Below are 19282 nucleotides of genomic sequence, written 5' to 3'. Positions count from 1 at the left end.
ATCTACATTTGAAATCTAGGACATGTCACATCAGCTCTCAAAAATAACATAACTTAACACTTAAGGATTTATGACTGCTGATTTGAGCCTGAACCAGGAAGGAAACAGTTTGAGAATTTGCTTTTCATTTTCTTCTTTCATGAAAAAAGGCAAATTTAAAGGAATATATGTATATATATAGAGAGATGAATGAAATTCTGAACACTCCTGTAAGCATCCAGTTTATGAAGTGGAATGTTTTAAGTATTTCATACAAATATCTCTTTTAAGGCTTTCAAATGTTGATTATTAGATTACAATATATAGATAAGCCACAGTGCGTGCTGTTGAATGTGTACTTCATACCTACTACTTTCTGTTTAGCCTGTACCCTTTCCTTTTGCGAACTAACTCTGTTTCACTGTGTAATAGCTAGGCCACATTTGACACATTATGAAGCCTTGTTGTGCTTTAGTTTTTCCATTTGTAAAATGGAAATATTTAAGGCACATCTTCATAAGATTATTTTAAACTTTAAATGAGTTCATATGGGTAAAAAAGAATAGAATAACATCAGACATATACATTCTCAGCATTTACTATTATTTTTCCAAGATACATTTGGATTACCTACTATTTTTAGTCCCTAGAATAGGACTTAAAAAAGAACTGCCCTCCATGTAAATTGTAAAGTAAGAGCACCAATAAGTAAAAAATTAGGAAACAGTATGGTAGTGTGAGAGAGGAGAGCACAGAATACTACAGGATGAAATAGGATCATCACAGCATTCAAGTATGCAAAGCAGAAAATTAAACCCTCCTAGGTAAAGTTATATCTCAGTGGAAAGCAGAGGTTAAGAAGGTGTGAGTGGATGAGATAGGGGTGAGAATGTTGGGAAAGTGTCTTTGGCGAAGTATGAGCAGAGAGTCTTCCTGCAAGAATGACTAAGAAAGTAATAACGGTACTATTCAAGACTTAGGCCATTTTCCCTTAATGCTCACAGGTATCTGTGAATAATTCGTTATGATTCCCTATAAAGTAGAAGCAAAAGTGTATTTTAAAGATCAAGAAGATGCTACTCTGGGCTGATTTACTGAAGTGAAAGAATGAAACAGATTTTTAAACAAAATGTGGCATGACTCCTCTCGAGGATAATCTGAGGATCTCTTTGCAGCAAAATGCTACTAAATACTTCTGCATAAAGAATGCATTCATGAATTATATCTTCCAGGAGCTGTGATGGGTCTATACTCAGTCTTCAGGGATTCTCTCCTTGGGTCCAATTGTGTGAAGGTGTAAATCAGCTTCATGTGGGATGGGACAAGGGAGAGGTCTAGAGCAATCACCAAATGAAGCTGCTGAACACAAGAGTAGTAAAATCCTGGATTAAAGTTTTGGGCTTTTTAAATTATCTATTTACAATGAACTGACCTCAGGTTATACTTACTGAAATTAAATTAAGGAGGGTTGGGTTCGGAGGAAATGAGTTCTCCACATCCTCTAGTCCCATAAAAATGTAATCCTAGTTTCTCAAATGAATAAACCAAATTTCGTATAGTACACAAAACCTGAGCCAGCCTCATCCTTTTAAAAGCAAGAAGTAAAAAATATAGAACAATGAGCTTAGCGGTCTAGAAATTGTGTAGGAAAAGCCATCTACAAATCATTGCAGGAACCGCATGCCTTCGCAAAGCAGAAAATTATGAACTTTTTCTGTGATGAATCCCCATGGGTCTGTGCATGGATGCAAAGTGATTAAATTTAGCACTTACTACAATTGCTTTCCACCATTTAGTCAAGTAGCCATTCAAATGGTGGCTATGTGGTTTTTGTGGCAAAGGGGTAAAGTATATTCCTAGCTATAGGTATGTCTCTTCATACTGCTCTTCCTTATATGCATCTTCATCTTCCTTTTCTTGGACTCTGGCATTCACACTAGGAGGTCCCAGAAATAAACTCACTCTCTCTTCCTCCCTCCCTCCCTAGTCCCTCCTCCCCATAGGAACCAAATTTAGAGAATAAGGATAATCAGGGACCCTACATAACTCCTTCTTGAATTAGAGCAAAAATCTTCAATGTGTATGGGTAGTTTGAGATGAATCTGAGAACAGAGTTTCTCCCCCACGTCGGCCAGAAAGTTTATACTTTCCACAAAGCACTCCACATCCTGAAGGGTAGCTACTGGCAACCACTGAAGAATTTCTCCTCATGGAGTTTTCCAACCCAGGGTCCCGCCCTTACAGACAGGCTCATCTTTCAGTAATCGTAATGTAGTAATTACTCCCACACTTCCTCTTCCTTCTATTTAGATTATGGAAAGTCCTTTCATCTCTTCTGAGCCACTTGTGTCCTCTGGTTTTTCAGAGGTTTCCTGGAATGGGGAGCAAGACACCAGTGATGCTAGCTTTTTTGTTGTTTTTTGGCTTCCTGATCGCACTGTGTAGAGTCACAAAATTCCGGTACAATCAGCACAAATTTTTGCTCTCCTTCATAAACCTGATCAGAGTACTTGAAAAAGAACATACCCACAGTGATCATTACTCCCTAATAATACTTCTTCTTACTTCCAATTGCCTGCAAAAACCACAAGCCTTTACTTTACTTTAATACTCCATAAAACTTGCAGAGCATTAAATCTTCATCACTGCTCACCTAGTCTAATAGATGTTCACTGTTTCTACCCTTACCTATTCTACCATCATGATTTAATTATATCCTTACTATTATAAGTCCAATAAACTATTCTTGATCTCTTTATTACTTGGGTTATGACTTCGATACACACACATAGTTCCAACTCTCTTCCCTACAAGACACTGGGCACAGTATTATTTTTTTCCTGTTTCTCTGGTCTGTATCTTACCTTTCATCTGCAAGTCTACTAACTTCTTTGGCTTCAGCACTGACAGGCCTTCTTTGTCAACATCCTTCAGGCATCTAACAACTCTTCAGCAGACTCCCACCCACCGTGCTGCCACACAAAACCTTTGGGAAACCTTCCCTCTGTGGGAAGGACTCAAGGGAAACTCCAATCTAGTACAGTATGTGTGGTTTATAGCTAGATGCCCCCCACAGCCTCATGCACTCATAGGTAGGACTTTTGGGAGATGACTAGATCATGGGCGTGTGAAACTAGGGTGGTTTATAGCTGGATGTGATGCTGGGAGGTGCAGCGTTGTGGGAAGAGGTGGCTCTCCTCCTCCTCCTTTGATTATTGCTGCTTCCTACTGCCATGCCATGGACTGTTACCCCTCTGAGTGCTCCTCTTCTGTGCCACCTTGCCTTGGAGCAGCCGACTATGGACTGAAACTTACACAACCTGTGAGCTAAAATAAAATTCTCCTTCTTTCACTTGTGGGTGTCAGCTATTCTGTCCCAGGAACCAGAAAGTAAGATAGTATATTAAATGAAGTAAATCTTAAAATATATATCCAGTGAGGACATGAAAGTATAATCCAAGTATTTCTTAAAACATTCAGTATCAGAGTAGGAACGTGGAGTTCACAGAAAAAAAAAATGACTCCATGTAATGTGTGAGTATTGTGCTATACACTGCATACAAAAGCATGACCCATCTATACCTAATATATGGGAGAAGTTTTCCATAGTAGACAATTCATTCTCTAAAACATGCTCCTCTGCCTCTGAAAATCAGTGTTCGTTCTCCAATAATCTTCTACCTGGAAATGGCAGTTCTAGTCCAAAGAAATCTTGAACTTAGATATTTGATATTTTTGTCCCACTTTAGGGGTTTAGAAATGGTACATTGTGTGATCATGATTTTTTCCTTTATCTTGTTTTTTGCACTCCATTTAAGAACCCAAAGCTTTCTGCATGACTCACTGAATAGTAAATATAGCATCTTAGTAAACTGCAGTTTTTCCTAAACAGAATATAAACTTACTCTGTAACAGTGGATTTACACAGGCCAAAGACCTTGAAAAATAGTAATTAAAACAACCTAGGCTTTGAAGGAAAGGTGTTAATGTATTTGTTCAGAACACTCTGTCTTTCATTAATATTTTTAATATGATTAGGTAAGTAGAACACTTTAATTCTTATCCTGGATTCTAAGGGAACAATTTTTTTATATCCAAAAACCACCAGAAACTGTATCAAGTAGTAACTTCAAAGCTAAGAGTATTCTTTAACACTCCATATTTCCTGGTAGAAAAATATACTCAAGAAGAATAACCAGGCAGAAACATAAAAAGGGCTTCCAGGAAGTCAATAGAGCTCAGAAGAAGACTTAAACTGGGCAGTTATTGTGGGATTAAATTCTAAGAACCATTCCAGGCATCTTCCTTTTTTCCCAGCTTTCTCCTCTCTCTGCATGAAGAATTCTAAATCCTGACCAAGCAGTTCCAGTAGGAATTAGCTCTGGCTTTAGCTAAGAGAGGAGATGCTAAGCTTTCGTGGGCACTTGCTCTGTGACATTTGCCTGGGAGCAAGATCTCCAAGAATAGCTATTTTCTGCGGCTTTCTCAGTCCCTACTCCCTAAGGAAAACAAAGAGTGTAAACTTTTCTGGTCCTAGAGTTGTGTCAAGCATCAGCAAAATGTTTGCCTTGGTTTCAGTCAGCATCTTATTTCATCCTAGTGACCTCCTAAATCTCAGCTCACACCAAATGAAATGACCACCAGACAGTTGAGTAAATTTCTCTTCTGTAACATGAATAGAAACTGAAATAATAAATGGAGGCTAAGTGACTGTTTGAAAAAATGTTTGGTTGAGTGGCATGTTGGACCATTGAGAACTGAAAGTTAGTGCCTCATTTTTGGATTTAAAGTACTATTTTAAGTCCCAGTTATTGCTTGCTAGCAAAGTGAGCTCTTTCAACATACTTTTTGACTAACTGAAAATTCAAGAAGGAAAAGAAAACAGAGTATGTCTGAAAATTCATTTGTCATGGAAAACGAAAAGCAGGGAACCCACTAAGCAAATAATTCACAGCTTCACTCAACCCCAAACAATAACATAGTGATCTTTTCAAGGAAATTGCTTTTGACATTTGGCTTAAAATTAGAATTACAAATGAAATACTTATGAGTGTCTCCACAAACTTGGAGGTCCAAATAGGTCATATGATGTGTAATTCACCAATTTATGATTTCACCTGTGAGATTAATAGGAAGCTCCCTAGAAAGCCCAATAGGATAGCAAGAACATGCACAGACCCAAGGACCAAAGGGTTCCACCTCTTCTTCGCTTTCTAGTTATGTGACTGGTGTGACAGTGGGATAGTCCAAGCAGCCAGGATCTGATTGGTATAGACAGTTAAGTTAGATAAAAATATTATAGGCAGTCAGAGAGGGCTAGGCCCTCCATGGAGTCAATGCAGAAGAGGAGAAGTCTTGCAACTGTGGGGGACAGAAGCACTTCTCCTGAGGGCCAGAGCTCAAGACAAAAGACAAAAGGAATGCACCTACATTGCTTCCTAAGGATAAACAACAGTGATTGACATTCTAAATATCAGTGGTTGGTTGATATCCAGCCACTAACACAACCGTCTACAGCTTCCCCATAGGAACCTGTTTAATCAATTTTACCCAAGTAGTTATGCTCATAATCTTATTGGCTGACCATAGTTTTGTCCCACTTCAAGCCCACCTTGTGATTTCCCATTTTCCCCACCTTGGGCCTGCCTCACATGGTGATTTTGCTCTATAGAATCCCTAGGAAAGACAGGGTCCTTGGCAATCCATTTAGGATCCCTTCTGACTTTCTCTCCGACAGAAGCTTTCTTTCCCCCAATAAATATATTCTGCTCTTAACATTCATTGTCCCTAAAATTCATTCTTCCATTTTAGAAAACATGAACTTGTTGCAGACATCTAGCGGGTTATGAGTTTCTTTCCCCTATGTCATGATTGACTCATTTCTGCTCACCTTTCTGTGCCACATGTGGCCTTGCAAGATGGTCAGGTAAGGCTGCTTAGAAGCATTACACTTATTGCTCTGATAGGTAAAGCACATCAGGTAAAGTCCTCAAACAGCCACCATGAATAATCCAAGATAATGAGTCACCTACTTCCAGGGCTGCCCTTTTGTTAGTATCAGTTTCCCGTGGCAGCTGTAACAAATTAACATAAATGAAGTGACTTAAAAAACAGAAACTTGTTCTCTGGCAATTATGGAGGTCAGAAGTCTGGACTGACATCAAAGTGTCAGCGGGTCCTCTCCAGAGCTCCAGGGAGGAATTCATCCCTTGCTCATTTTTTTTTTTCTTTTCTGTGCCTTATGGCTGCCGACACTTTAGCTGTGCCCATTCCATGCTAGGATCTGCCTCTGTGGCCTCATGGGCTCCTCCTCTTCTGTGTCTGTCAAATCTCCTTATGATTCCTTCATAGAAGGGTGGCATTTGAGACCTACCTTGATGATCCAGGATAGCCTCCTCAAAATCCTTACTCACAGGAGCAAAGACACTCCCTCCCCATATAAATTAACATTCAGAGATCCCAGGGATTAGACTCTGGGTGTCTTTGAGAGAAGCATTTTTCAGTCTGCTACTTAAACATTAGACACTTTCGCCTTGAAGATCTGAATCCCCATTCTCTCCCCCCAGTGCTCCACACTATCCAGCCCAGTACCCTTTCTTTTTTAAACTTAAATAACTAGCTTTTAAACTTTTAGTTACCATACTTCCCTCCTGGGGGGCGGGGGAAAGCTACCAGTTAGCATACTTAGTACAGTTATCGCCTCCAGAAAGCCTCAGAACCTCAAACACAGAGAGCATAACATAACTATTCACTTTGCCACTAACAGACCTGTCTGCCTGTTTTTCTAATTGTGGACACAATATTTACACTCCCAGGAAAATCTACACCTTCTTGCACCTCTATCTTGGAAAAATGGGAAAATTTTCCAGTACTTCAAGAATTATTAAAGACATCATTTAAGGACATCAAGGGGCAGTTTTTAACGTGTCTCTCCAAACCAAAGCAAGGCAAAAGAAATGTCATACAATGCCAAAACAAATCAAAAAATTAGTTCCCATCTGTGCTGTGAGATGGAACGAAAACCAGAGAACTGAGTCAAAAGACTGCTTCTTTCACTGCTGAATATTCTAAAGGTTTCCTCTTGGATCATATTGGGATCTGACAATTAGTTTCCTACACTCATGCTCAGTATTCCCTTTTCCTCTAGGGTTGTCTACCCACCAATGCCATGATGAACATGCATGGCTTTTATGGATATAGACCCAGTGATACAGGGGAAAGAAACTCCCAACCTGGTAGAGGTCCAATATGAGCTCGTGTTATCTAAAATTGAAGAATGAATTGTAGGAACTATGGAGATTAAAGGCAGAATATATTAATTAGGGAAAATAAGCTTCTCTCCGAGAGAAAGAAGGGGTCCCAAGTGGGTTGCTGAGGACCCTGTCTTTTCTAAGAATTTTTATAGAGCAAAATCACAAGGTGAGGGAAGCTGGAGGTGGGGAAAATGGGAAATCACAAGGTGGGCATGAGGTGGGACAAAATTATGGTCAACCAGTAAGATTATGAGCATAATACCTCAGGTAATATTGATTAAATTGGGATCAGATGGAAACACAAGTCACTAAGCAAGCAGGCATGAAACAGAGCAGGGGTTTTTCTGGAACGGGTGGATCAGTGGCTCTTCCCGGCTTTTCCTGGCTTTCTTATACCTATTTAGAACATCAATCACTGTTGCTTGCCCTCAGAGGAAGTATGTGGGTGCATTCATTCGCCTTTTGTCTTGAGGTCTGGCCTTCAAGGGATGTGTCTGTGTCTCCCCCAGGTTGCAATATATCCAATCTTCTGTACTGGCTCCTTTGAGGGCCTAGCCCTGGGCGACTGCTTATACTACTTCTTCCTAACTTAGCTGTCTGTAACACCAGGACCCAAGAGCCTGGGAGTTAAAGCCACATGCTGCCTTTTCCTAACTGTGCAGTCGTGGCCAAGACAAGAAACTAGATCTCCTTTCTATATTTGTTTCCGGTCTGTAAAATAAATCTATCTTCTCACCACCTGCTCTACATACTAGGTACGTTAATGAAGTCTTTAGAACAGTGCCTGACAAATACTGTGCAGAGCACATAGACAGTAGCTGACATTGTCTTCTTTCTCTCTCCTGTTCTCTGCATGTCCGGCACCACCCCTGGTTCATTCTTCCTCTCTGGCTAAAGGCTTTGGCACATGGTTCACAGGCTTCCTTTCTACTCCAAGGACTGGAATGTTGATAGATGATTTTGGCATCCTCAAAGATGGTTCACTTCCCAGCCCTAAATCTCCAGGGGTAAATTTTCTTTGAAACTAATAAAGCCTACGCTTCATAACACCCTCCCACACACTTCCACATGTCCCATCCAAGGTTCTAGGAGTTACCTTTGTTGTTTGCATGGCTAGTTATTTTTGTAAAAAGAATTCTTCCCCAGATCAATACCTGAACCTTGGCAGTGATTTTCTGAACCTCAGACACATTCTCCAAAGGTCACTCCAGAAACTGGCAGCAGCTTCACCTGCCCAGGTACTGAAATTCTCTTGGTCATAGCACCTCACTTTCTCGTTTCCTCCAGACGCCCAGGGTAATCAGTGCTTGACTATCGTTATTTGGAGCTATGTAAATTGATAATTAAACTTTCTTTCAAATCAGAGAATTTTTAATCCCTTCATTATCAAAATTTCAATTATTCTCAATATGAAGTGCCTTAAAATATTTCAATCATGAAAAAGAGTTCTATGCTCAACAAATCAGGAAGTTACTAGCTAAGCAATCATTTTTCCATGTACATCATCATTTCCAACTTCTCTATTTTTGTATGTCAGGGTTACCTCACTATTGTGGTGGTCAGTGGAGCCATGCCCACAGTGAAATTATTTTCAAGAGTCTCTCTAATCACAAAGGCTTAATCGGTGCCACCTATCACGAAGAGCTTTGCCTCACAGAAATGAAAAATTTACTTTCTAATACATGGGGGGGAGGGTAAAAACCAACAGAGACCACCAGGCTCGTGTAAAGGCAACATAGCATGGAATTTACTGTGCCTGGGTGCAGGCTGAAAACGTGATAAGACTGTGTACGCTAAAGAAAGAGAAGTCTGTCCCTTTTCATAAGGACAGAGAGAAGCCACGGACATTAGGTGAGGACATCCCAATAAAGATCTGTGGTCCAAGTTCTCTGGCAGTCTTGCATCTCAGTGGGCAGAGTCCTTGAAACATCCTATGTAAATTCTTAGGGTCTCCAGATGTCACCAGATATCCCAGGAGCTGCAAAATTCCTTCTCCTATCTTATCTCCTTTCCTGTGCTTGCCGTGACAGGGAACTGAGCTAAGTTCCCTGCTGAGAGCTGAGTTTCCTGCAGAAAATAGTGCTTCTGCAGGCACGCAGGCTAGGGGCTGAGGGAGTTAGGTCCAATTTGAACCTTACAGACCTTAAGTGGTTGGGTTTTTTTCTTGTCTGATATTCTTGCTTTAGTCCTAAGCCTAATACTTCAGTATCTTAACCAGCAAAATTCTAAATTCAAATGTTAATTATTGAAACTGAAAATGGGCTTTATTAACTCAAAGTTCTGCCTGAGTTTTGGGGTTCTCTTTGTGTTTGGCTTTGTGGGTTGTTTGAATTTTTGTTTTTGTTTCTGAAGTAATGTAAGAATATTAGTGTAGCAAAATTCTAACTGCTGGATTTTAGTCCTGAATCTGTTACCGACTACAACACCAGAGTCAAATTAATCAATCTCACCATATTTCAGTTTCTTTATCTGTGGAAGTAGTTGAGTATCTACAGACAGAATTATTTTGAGTTTAAATAAGTTACAATGTTGAAAAGTACCTTGTTTATACCAAGCAAGCAATGTTAGAAATTTTTTAACTGCTAAATAGTACTTCAGCTAAGCAAGCCATTGTATAAGAATAGAAATATTTCTCATTATACTAAAGGATTTCTCCAGATTGTTGGTGTGATTATGTTTTTATATAAGATAATATCACTAAAGGAATACATTTCCAGGTAAACTGTCTTTAAATTTGCATCCCTGTCTTGCATCAGAAAAATCTTTTAGAAGAATTTGTCAAATGTTTATTAAGGATATCACAGAGATGTAATTAAGATAAAAATATTAATAAAAATGTAAAGCTTTATGAGTTTACAATCTCATGAGCAGGGAAGACAACAAAACACACCTTTTAACATTATGGAGAGTACTAACCAATGAATATTCAGAGTTTAGAATATTTAAGGTTAAGGTTTCATTTAACTGTGAATAAGCCACCTGTAAAAGACTAGGTTAGCCATACAGAAGTTTTCCCATTTGTATTCATAACTATCATTATTTTAGACTTTTCTGTTTACAAATGAATTTATCTTTTTTCCATCACTGTTTGAGGCCACTAAAACTTGTTCTCTTTTATTCCATTGGTGAAATTTGATGTGAAAAGCGCATCAGTAATAATGCTTCATTTGATCCTTTAATGATTAAATGTAGAAATGGTTGCTATTGCTCAATACAGGTGCATAACCCAGAAGCTCTTATAGAGGGAATAAGCCTGCTTCTCCTGCTTACCAAATCAGTGCCCAGAAAAAGATGAAATCCCAGGAGAAGATTAGTGTAAATTTGAACATACAGCACCCCAGGTAAGGCTCACATATCAATTAATCAAAGCATGGGCGTGGGGGATATGGCTCAGTGGCACAAATGCCTACCTGGCAAACACAAGGTCCTGAGTTGGATTCTGGGTACCAAAAAAAGAAAAAAAAAAAAAAAGCCAGGTGTGGTGGTGCATGCCTATAATCCCAGCACTTGGGAAGCTGAGGCAGGAGGATCTCTGCAAGTTCAAGACCAACCTGGGCTACAAAGTGAGCTCAAGGCCAGCCTGAATTGCACAGTGAGACTCTGTCTCAAAAAAACAAAAAAAAAAAAAAAAAAAAAAAAAATGGGGACTTACATTTTATCATCAAATGCAAAAATTCAGAGAACCACAGTTGTAGGCTATTGGTACATGGAAATGTCTAATGTGAGTCACTTCCCTGTAGCATAAAGCAACTGAGGACTCCTTCCAAGGTGGGAAAGGATGTGGAAGTTATTCTCCCACCCACTAGGTGGGGTGCAATGGCTGACGCATGACCTGCTGTGGTTGGATGCAGCAGAATTTCACAGCAACACAACTCCTCCCAGTGGACCAAATCCAACCTCATCTCAGGATCACAGCATAGAGTTGTGCTTCTCTCCACCTCCCAAGGGCAGAAATAAAAGAAACTGGCAGAATACAAAGCTGTTGAGGGAAGCAACTTTCTCCCTTTAATGTTCAAGGAGGGGTCTAGAAGGCAGATGTATGTGAAATAAATTATACATCTCAACCTCCTTCAACTCTTATCTGGAGAGAATAGACGGCTTTGTCATGCAGCTGCTTGAGGCTAATCCTCCACACTCCCACAATCTTCTCAGCCTACTGCCTGAGTACCTTTGAAGCCAGGATTTCAAACCCTAAAAATAGAAGCAGGATTACTGGTTGCACACTGGCTGTTGAAAAACTTTAAATGCTTCTTGGAAAGAGCAGACAAGGATGGATGACTGCATGTGAAGGTATGAATAAGGAGGAGAATATCAATTTGTAAAAGAGAAAGAGTAAAGTCCACAGTACTTCAATACATGTAATTTCCATTTTCCTCCTCCTTTTAGATTTTGCAGATTTTCACAATTAGACATTATATCCAGTTAATTTTTATGCAACTTTCTCTTCTCATCTGCCAATTGAAATTCATGTTTTGTATCATCTCTGAATCACCCCTAAAGCTGGTAAGATATCTTTCCACCAGTTCTGCTGACTTATTTCATGCCTGGGTATTCTGGTCAGCTGCCCCATCCTGTCACACTTCTATGAGTGTCCTGTGGACAGGGGAAACCACTGCCTTAGAGACAGGGTTCAGCAAAGCACCAACTTCCACACAAGTCATAGGCAGACCTGTTGGTTGGTTGAATGATCAAGTGTTGTACAGTTGCTCATTGACTTGCTACATCCTGATTAAACCTACCACAAACTGAAAATATAGTTTCGGATTGGTTTGTAATCCTACAAAGTAAATCTCTTACAGTATACCTGTGAATCTTACAAAGTACACCTGTGAAAGTTCACAGCGTGAATGTTTGTAAGTCAGGGACTTACTGTATCCTAAGATTAAAGTGTATTCATTTTCCTAAACTCCCAGACATTCTACTGAACAACACAGTATGCTCTAGAACATTGATTTCTTTCCTTCATGAGGGTAGGGCTCTGGGAGATGTGGCTGTCTACCATCGCCACATATTTCAAGAAAGGATAGTACCATGTAGCACTTGCCTAGGAAAAGTTTAACATCCAAACTACGCTTTCTGCTGAATGGATATTGATTTTGCACCATCACAGAGTCCAAAACTCACAAGTCAAACCATTGTAAGTCAAAGACTATTTGTGCACCCTTTTACAAAACAAGACCTTTGAGATTACCATCAAGTGAAAGCTACCATGTATATTTTAGTCTTTACCTTTGATACTATATTTGAAATTGATAATAAGTGAAACTCTTCCAAGTACCTGGTGCTCAAAGCTACAAACAAGTGTTTGTTTCCATGCCCTTGCCCGTTACGTTAAGGGGGCTCTGTCTCACGTGGCCATGTAGTTTTCTTTGCTCAGTGGGTGGATCTCAGGAGTATCGCTTCCAAGCAGAAGCCTTAAGGAACTTCATGCTGTCCCAAGTTCTTTACCTCTCTAATAGTAAATGGTAATGTTCTGAATAATGACTGAATCACCTAAGGATAACAATGACTTAGAGACACAGACTTCCGTCAACTCCTGCAGATAGCAATAAAGTTTTGCTGTTTGAAGTGAGTAGTATTTAATAGGCAGCACTACCCAGCCGATCCCAAACAATATTTACTATAAAATGCTTCTTGAGTTCACAGAGTTGATGCGTATCATCGTCTCTCCCTTTTAAATACAACTTTTAAGGAGCTTTACTTTCATTCAGTGTCTTCAGAACAGCTCCACAAATCTTAAAACACTAACAGAAGCAAGTCTAAACTCAGTGGAACCCTGGCAGAACAAGAGCAGAACGAGCTAGCTGTCCTCTAGCTTCTATTGGGTGAATATTTTCACAGGAAGAATGTTTTGCAGACTAACTAAACACATTCTTCCCTCAAATTCTTTACTAAGGCAAAGCAAATTTACTACATACCAAGTATTAGAAAAATAATGTTTATTCTCAGTTCACCAATATTATCTAAAAAATATTATTAAACTGGTACACACCAACATTTTTGAGAAAAAAAAGGAAATAGAGACTTCCAGTTTACTTTGACAAATAATTCCGCACTCCAAGGCATACTAATTTGACAACATCCTATTAATATCCAACATCTTCTAATCCCAATGGGATTATTACTATAATCATTTCCCTTGTCATTAATTGAAACATTTGCACCACTTTGCAATTTTTCTCCTGGGTCTGCTTATTTTAAAACTCATTATATTATAATTTCTTCTCGTGGTTTAATACATACAGTAAAACTAAATGTTACTGTTAATTTTTCAGCGATAAATTAGAATGTGAGATTGGTAAATGTATCTGTTTCTCCAGAAACAAAAAGATTGACCTCAAAGCCTGCTTACAAGCTGCATGACTTAACTTCACAGCATTTGCACATCAATCACTTTAGCAACTTAAGAATGACAACTCTTTACCTCAGTAAAGTCTCCTTAGCAGCACACATCTGTGGTCTTACTGCTGGCATGGAACTTTCTTCCTGTTGCTTACAGTAGAGCAAGGCACAGATAAAGATATTGGCTAGGGATGCCTTCGTGACTCAGATTCAAGCAGGTATTTTGTAATAATGAAAACAAAACTAGTCTGTATGTTTCCCACACACCAGTTCCCTGGTCTCTGTGGAGCATATTAGTGAAAGACTTTGACAATAAAGGGGACATCTCTGTTTTGGGGTCTGAAGGAAAATAGCAGTATCTTTCATTCACTGTTTTTCAGCTATGGTTGCTATAAAAATTGATATAACTACTTTTTCAGCATTCTGTAGCTTTTTCCTATATTTTAAAAATATTTCTTGTATGTTACCTGTACAATAAGCACCAGAATAGTCATCCAGGATACATGGGCAGAATCTATATTAACCCTGACTTGGATAGAATACATTGTGGTGGGAAAAGCAGGTCAACAAACCAGGAACCATAAAGGACAGCCATGGAGCATGCTCCAAGGTGACAAGTGACAGGAACAGGCAGCATTAGCTCCTGCTCTGCACCAGTCTGGGAATGAAGCAGACAGAGACGCAAGAAGACTTCTGACCTAGCACCACCAGAAATTAAACCAGCCACACCAAGGTGCAAGCATAGCACAGGGGAGTAAAATAGAAAAAAATATATTTCTTTGAACAAAATTCCAACCAGAATATTTCTTACACTGTGGACTGAAACTGAAAAGTCTTATGCAGTTATCTGCTACAAGAATTAAAGCCAAGTAATGAAAGAAACAAGCATGGGACCATCTGATCAGAGGAAGGAAGGAAGGAAGGAAGGAAGAAAGGAAGGAAGGAAGGAAGGAAGGAAGGAAGGAAGGAAGGAAGGAAGGAAGGAAAGAAGGAAGGAAGGGAGGGAGGGAGGAAGGGAGGCAGGGAGAAAAGGGAAAATATTGTAGAAACAACAGAAAAGTAGAAAAATCTAGGAGTCATTTAACTCAGCCAAGGGGTCAGTTTCTATGACCAATTTTCTAGATAAATTATCCCATTCAACTGATACTTACAGCTGTGAGATAGATATCTTACACCATCTTAATGAGTAAAATAAGACTTAAATAAATGACGATAACACTCTCTGCTTTCCAATCATGAGTTCTGAAGCACTAACCAACTGCCCATTAAAATGGTCTATAAGATCACACAATAAAGTTTTCTAAAATCCCAATATCCAGGGCCACCCAGACCAATTCAAGCAAGTCATCTGGGGTGGCCCTCAAATAAGAACACATTAAAAGCTTTCCAGGTCACGCCACTGCAGAGTTAAAAACCACTACAACCTCTGCTATTAAGTCACTAAGGAACATATGCATATATGTGTGCATCGGTATGTGTAAATACATATGTATATGTATGTGTATACGCAATTCCTGAAGTCTCTTCTAGGTCAAATACTTCCCAGTTCAATTTAAAAAGTTATTAAAATGCTTCCAGGAGGCTTAAAAATGGGTAACGTAATTTAAGCCTTAATAGGAATTAATTATATAGCCCTCATGTTGTCAATAGTTAGAATCTTGACGTATATTTATGAATCATCAAAATCTATGCCTTCCAATATCCACTACTGGAATCCAGTAAGTGAGATCATTACTCTAGTGCTATATAATGCGATGAATTAGAGAAGGCAGGGAAAGCTGAAAGTCAATTCCAATTACAGATCTTAGATGACATATAAGCCATTGCAGTAAAAATTATGTAAAATTATGATGCTTATTATTTAAGAATTGCTATGTACACAGTCTATAAGCATTTTCTTCCCAGAAGATCCTTGTATCTTAGTATATCAGAGAGCTGCTAAATTGATGCAGCTATGCCAGGAAGTTGGATGTCTGAAGAGATGGAAATAGAAGCTGACACCTTATAAAGAGAAAGGGTCCGCTGAGAACAATAGAACATTTTCTGTATTTCATTCAGCATCCAAAGAAGAGGAAAATAGAAAAATGGCAGATAAGCTAATGATAAGTGAGCCAGAAATCCAGGCAGGTTTATAATTTGAAAGAAATAAATCACAAAATAATAAATTAATGCCTTCAGGAAAACCCAATTGAGCTGAGAGAAGACAGAAAGGGGAAAACTTGCTTCTAGCTTTAACAAATGAAAGTGGCTTGGTAAGCGGCGGGGAGGGGAAATGCAGCACTCTCGTGCTGCTTGAGTTTCCCAATGTCCTGCGAGCTGAAGAGTCAGGCCACAGCAACACCCTCAGCTGCATTTTTATGGAGGCAGAACTGCTCATAAAGAAACTGAAACTTTTTCATCCTAATAAAACAATAGTTGGGCTTTAGACATATCTGATACAATTTTTCTAGTTAATAAACATAATCACAACTATCCATGGGGACTATTATTACAGAATGCGTTAGAAAGTGACCTGAATTTTGGAATGCCTTCATGTCTTAGTTATGGGCATTCATGTTGAAACAATATCTGGTGCTTTGGATCTTTTTGCAAAAGTCTCCTTCTAGGCCAAAAATGAAACCCTGAAAAACATTAGGGGATCAACTTTGTTCCTCTCCACCTCAGCCCATATTTGTAAGTCATTATACCTCTGCCTTCTAAACAGCGGGACACATACACAAAATGAGCATGTTCTGCCATAACACTTAGTTTATCCTATTTGTGGTAACTTTATAAGTCATCACAGTGACATTTTATAATTCATGGCAGAGGGATTTTCACCTCTGCAAAATAACAAGCCAAGAGAAGAGATATGGGAAGGAAGCTATGTAGATATCATTCAAGTGAAAGAGGTAAACGAGGAAAACAAGAACAGTAAAGGAAATAAAAAGTAAAAAGAACATAGAAGTAAAAGGAAGGATGCCATTAAAGGATGATACTGGTGAGATAAAAGCATCCCTGAACTATATTGGGTAAGAATCTACTTCAAAGTCAACAAATATTTGTTGAGAACCAGCCAACTATGAGACACTGTCAAAAGAGCTTGGGATATAACCACATATAAGAATAAGACCATTATTTCAAGAGCTTCCAGTCCCTTTGGGATAAGCAGGCACATGTATGAGCATTTAAATACTCAACTGAAAAACTATTTTTCAGTAAATATTATGGATGAGGCCTCATCCTAGAGGCTTAGCAAACAAAAGGCAGTGCAATATCATCAGGGTTATGCAAGCAGTAAAACCAAAACCCTGTGGGAACAGAGAGAAGGGAGTGATGGCTTCTACGATGAGATCATGGAAAGATTGAACGCCAGAGGCCCTGGTACCGGTACTGAATCTCACACTTACCAGCTGTGTGATTTGGACAAGTTTCAGAATCACCGTTACCCACTGCAATATTGTTAGAAATCACAGTTGTTTTTTTTTTCTATGACAATTCTAATAATAGTGCCGTGCACCCAAATTCACAGATTAAAACCATTGAAAGAACAATCCTTCTCACTCCACTACCCACAACGATGACTCAATCAGATTTTCCAAATATAAGGAAGCCTGTAATTGAGCAACTACTCTGTGCTGATCACACTTCTAGATAACCAGGGTTGAGGACCAAAGGAATATATGAAAGAGACTAACCCCCTGCTCTCTGCCCATGAGCATCAGAGATGGTTCATCAAGGAGCATAATTTTGTTGGACACAGCACCTTAGTAGGTACTCCCAAAACTATATACTCCCACAACTATTGATGGTACCTTGAAGTGGTAGATTTTAAGAATCATCAGATTGTAGAGGCACAAAGTGCAGAATTGTTTAAGTATTGCTTCATCTAACACCTTCCTTCAAATTGAGGAGAAAAGAAGTTGAATGACAGTCCCAAGTAATAGAACTAGTTCATGAGGTGTTTATGTATGAATAACAAGTGGTTATTCATTTCAGGAAGGGAGATATCAGGTTTTAACAGGAGGTAAAAATAAAAGAATGATGTCTTACATCTCTGTTTCTGTTCCAGGGAAAATGATGTGACTTACTGAAGTGAGATGGTAGGACATGTTCTCTGAGAACAAAACCAGTAAATGATGGAAGAATTAATCACACCACAAAAAAAAAAAATTAGTTTTTAACCTGGATATCCCACCTGCACTTTGAATATTTTAAAGAAAACTTTACATCCACAGGAAATAGCTCCCATACTTGTGCCTTTGCATTTAACAGAGTTGGCTTTTTTGTCTTAACAGGAAAACAACTCAACTCCTCTGTGCCTGAGATATTACCAGTTCCTGACTAAATGACTAATAAATAGCTGCAGACAAGTTAATCTCAAGGGGCCCTCAAGGTACAGCTCAGATGTGTGTGTGAATTACTCTAGTCTCAAAAGTAGAACTGGCAATCTCAGAAGGAAATTGTTCTGAACAAATTACATCTCCACCCACTGTGGGAGGCAGCTCTTCCCAAGTGTTTTACTTATGCTATCCGCCAGCATTAGGCTAGCCAGCTTTCCATCACCACAACAAATACTGAGGTAAACAATGTATAATGAAGAAGTTCAGTTTTGTTCATGGTTTTAGAGGTTCTAGTTCTAGGATCAATTGGTCCCATTACTTTTGGGTCTGTGGTGAGGCAGTTTGTCAAAGTAAGAGCATGTAGTAGCGTAAAACCACTTACCTCATGGCCAAGAAGCAAAGAAGAGAGAGAGAGGGGAAAGGCTTTCACCCCATAGCCCTTTAAAGGTGCACTTGCAATGACCTGAAGGCCTTCCAATAGATCTCACCTATTAAGGAGTTCAGCACCTCCCAGTAACATAGGCCTCCCCCCAGCCCTATGTTGGGATGGAGGTTTTGATCCAAACCCCAACAAAATAGAATGCAAAATGGAATATGCATGTGTCAATATATCAAAGTCTGCCCCCCAAAAGTATACACACTTCAGGAAAAGAAAAATGACATGACTTTTTTCAACTACCAGATGGCGTTACTCTGGTATGGGCAAAACCCTAGAAAACCCATTACAGTGCTGGCTTTTAGAGAAGAAATTAAAAATGCACATGGAGCAACCTCAGTGACCAAGGTTACTCAAGCAATGGTTCGCTGTACTAACAAATGTCTGGAAGCTGATGGCTACCACTTGGAGCACCCCTTGTAACTGTAGAGGCCAAAGGTGACTAGTATTAATCTCATGATGTCTCAGTAGATTTACTACTAAAATATTTATACAAGTTGTTCTTTTAATGAAGTGTGTATACATTTTTTTTGGCAGGCTCTGTATTTATTAAATTTTCAAGTATGGCTAATGATGGCTTAGGATGCTGTATCTTATAAGAATTCAGTATGGCTTCTAATCATACCCAATCTTTTTACCTGTTTCTTTTTTTACCTAATTTTTATTGGTACATTTTGACATACAGAATGATCACACTCGTCATGGGGAGTTTGTACCTGTACATGCTATGTCTTGACTCTTAATCATACCCAGTCTTCAGTAGAACCAATATTAGAAAACTCTTTATCTGTGCCCCACCTTCTGTGGCAACTTCTCACAGGAAGAACGTGCTTGCTGCATGCACGAGTGCAGAAGTAAAATAAAGGGGGGCTGGGGATTTAGCTCAGCGGCAAAAGCGCCTGCCTGGCAAGCGCAAGGTCGTGAGTTCGGTTCCTGGTACCGGAGAAAAA

This window comes from Chinchilla lanigera, unplaced genomic scaffold (assembly GCF_000276665.1).
Source record: "Chinchilla lanigera isolate Chin_1 unplaced genomic scaffold, ChiLan1.0 scaffold00004, whole genome shotgun sequence".
Taxonomy (NCBI): Eukaryota; Metazoa; Chordata; class Mammalia; order Rodentia; family Chinchillidae; genus Chinchilla; species Chinchilla lanigera.
This window is presented reverse-complemented; position numbering follows the sequence as displayed.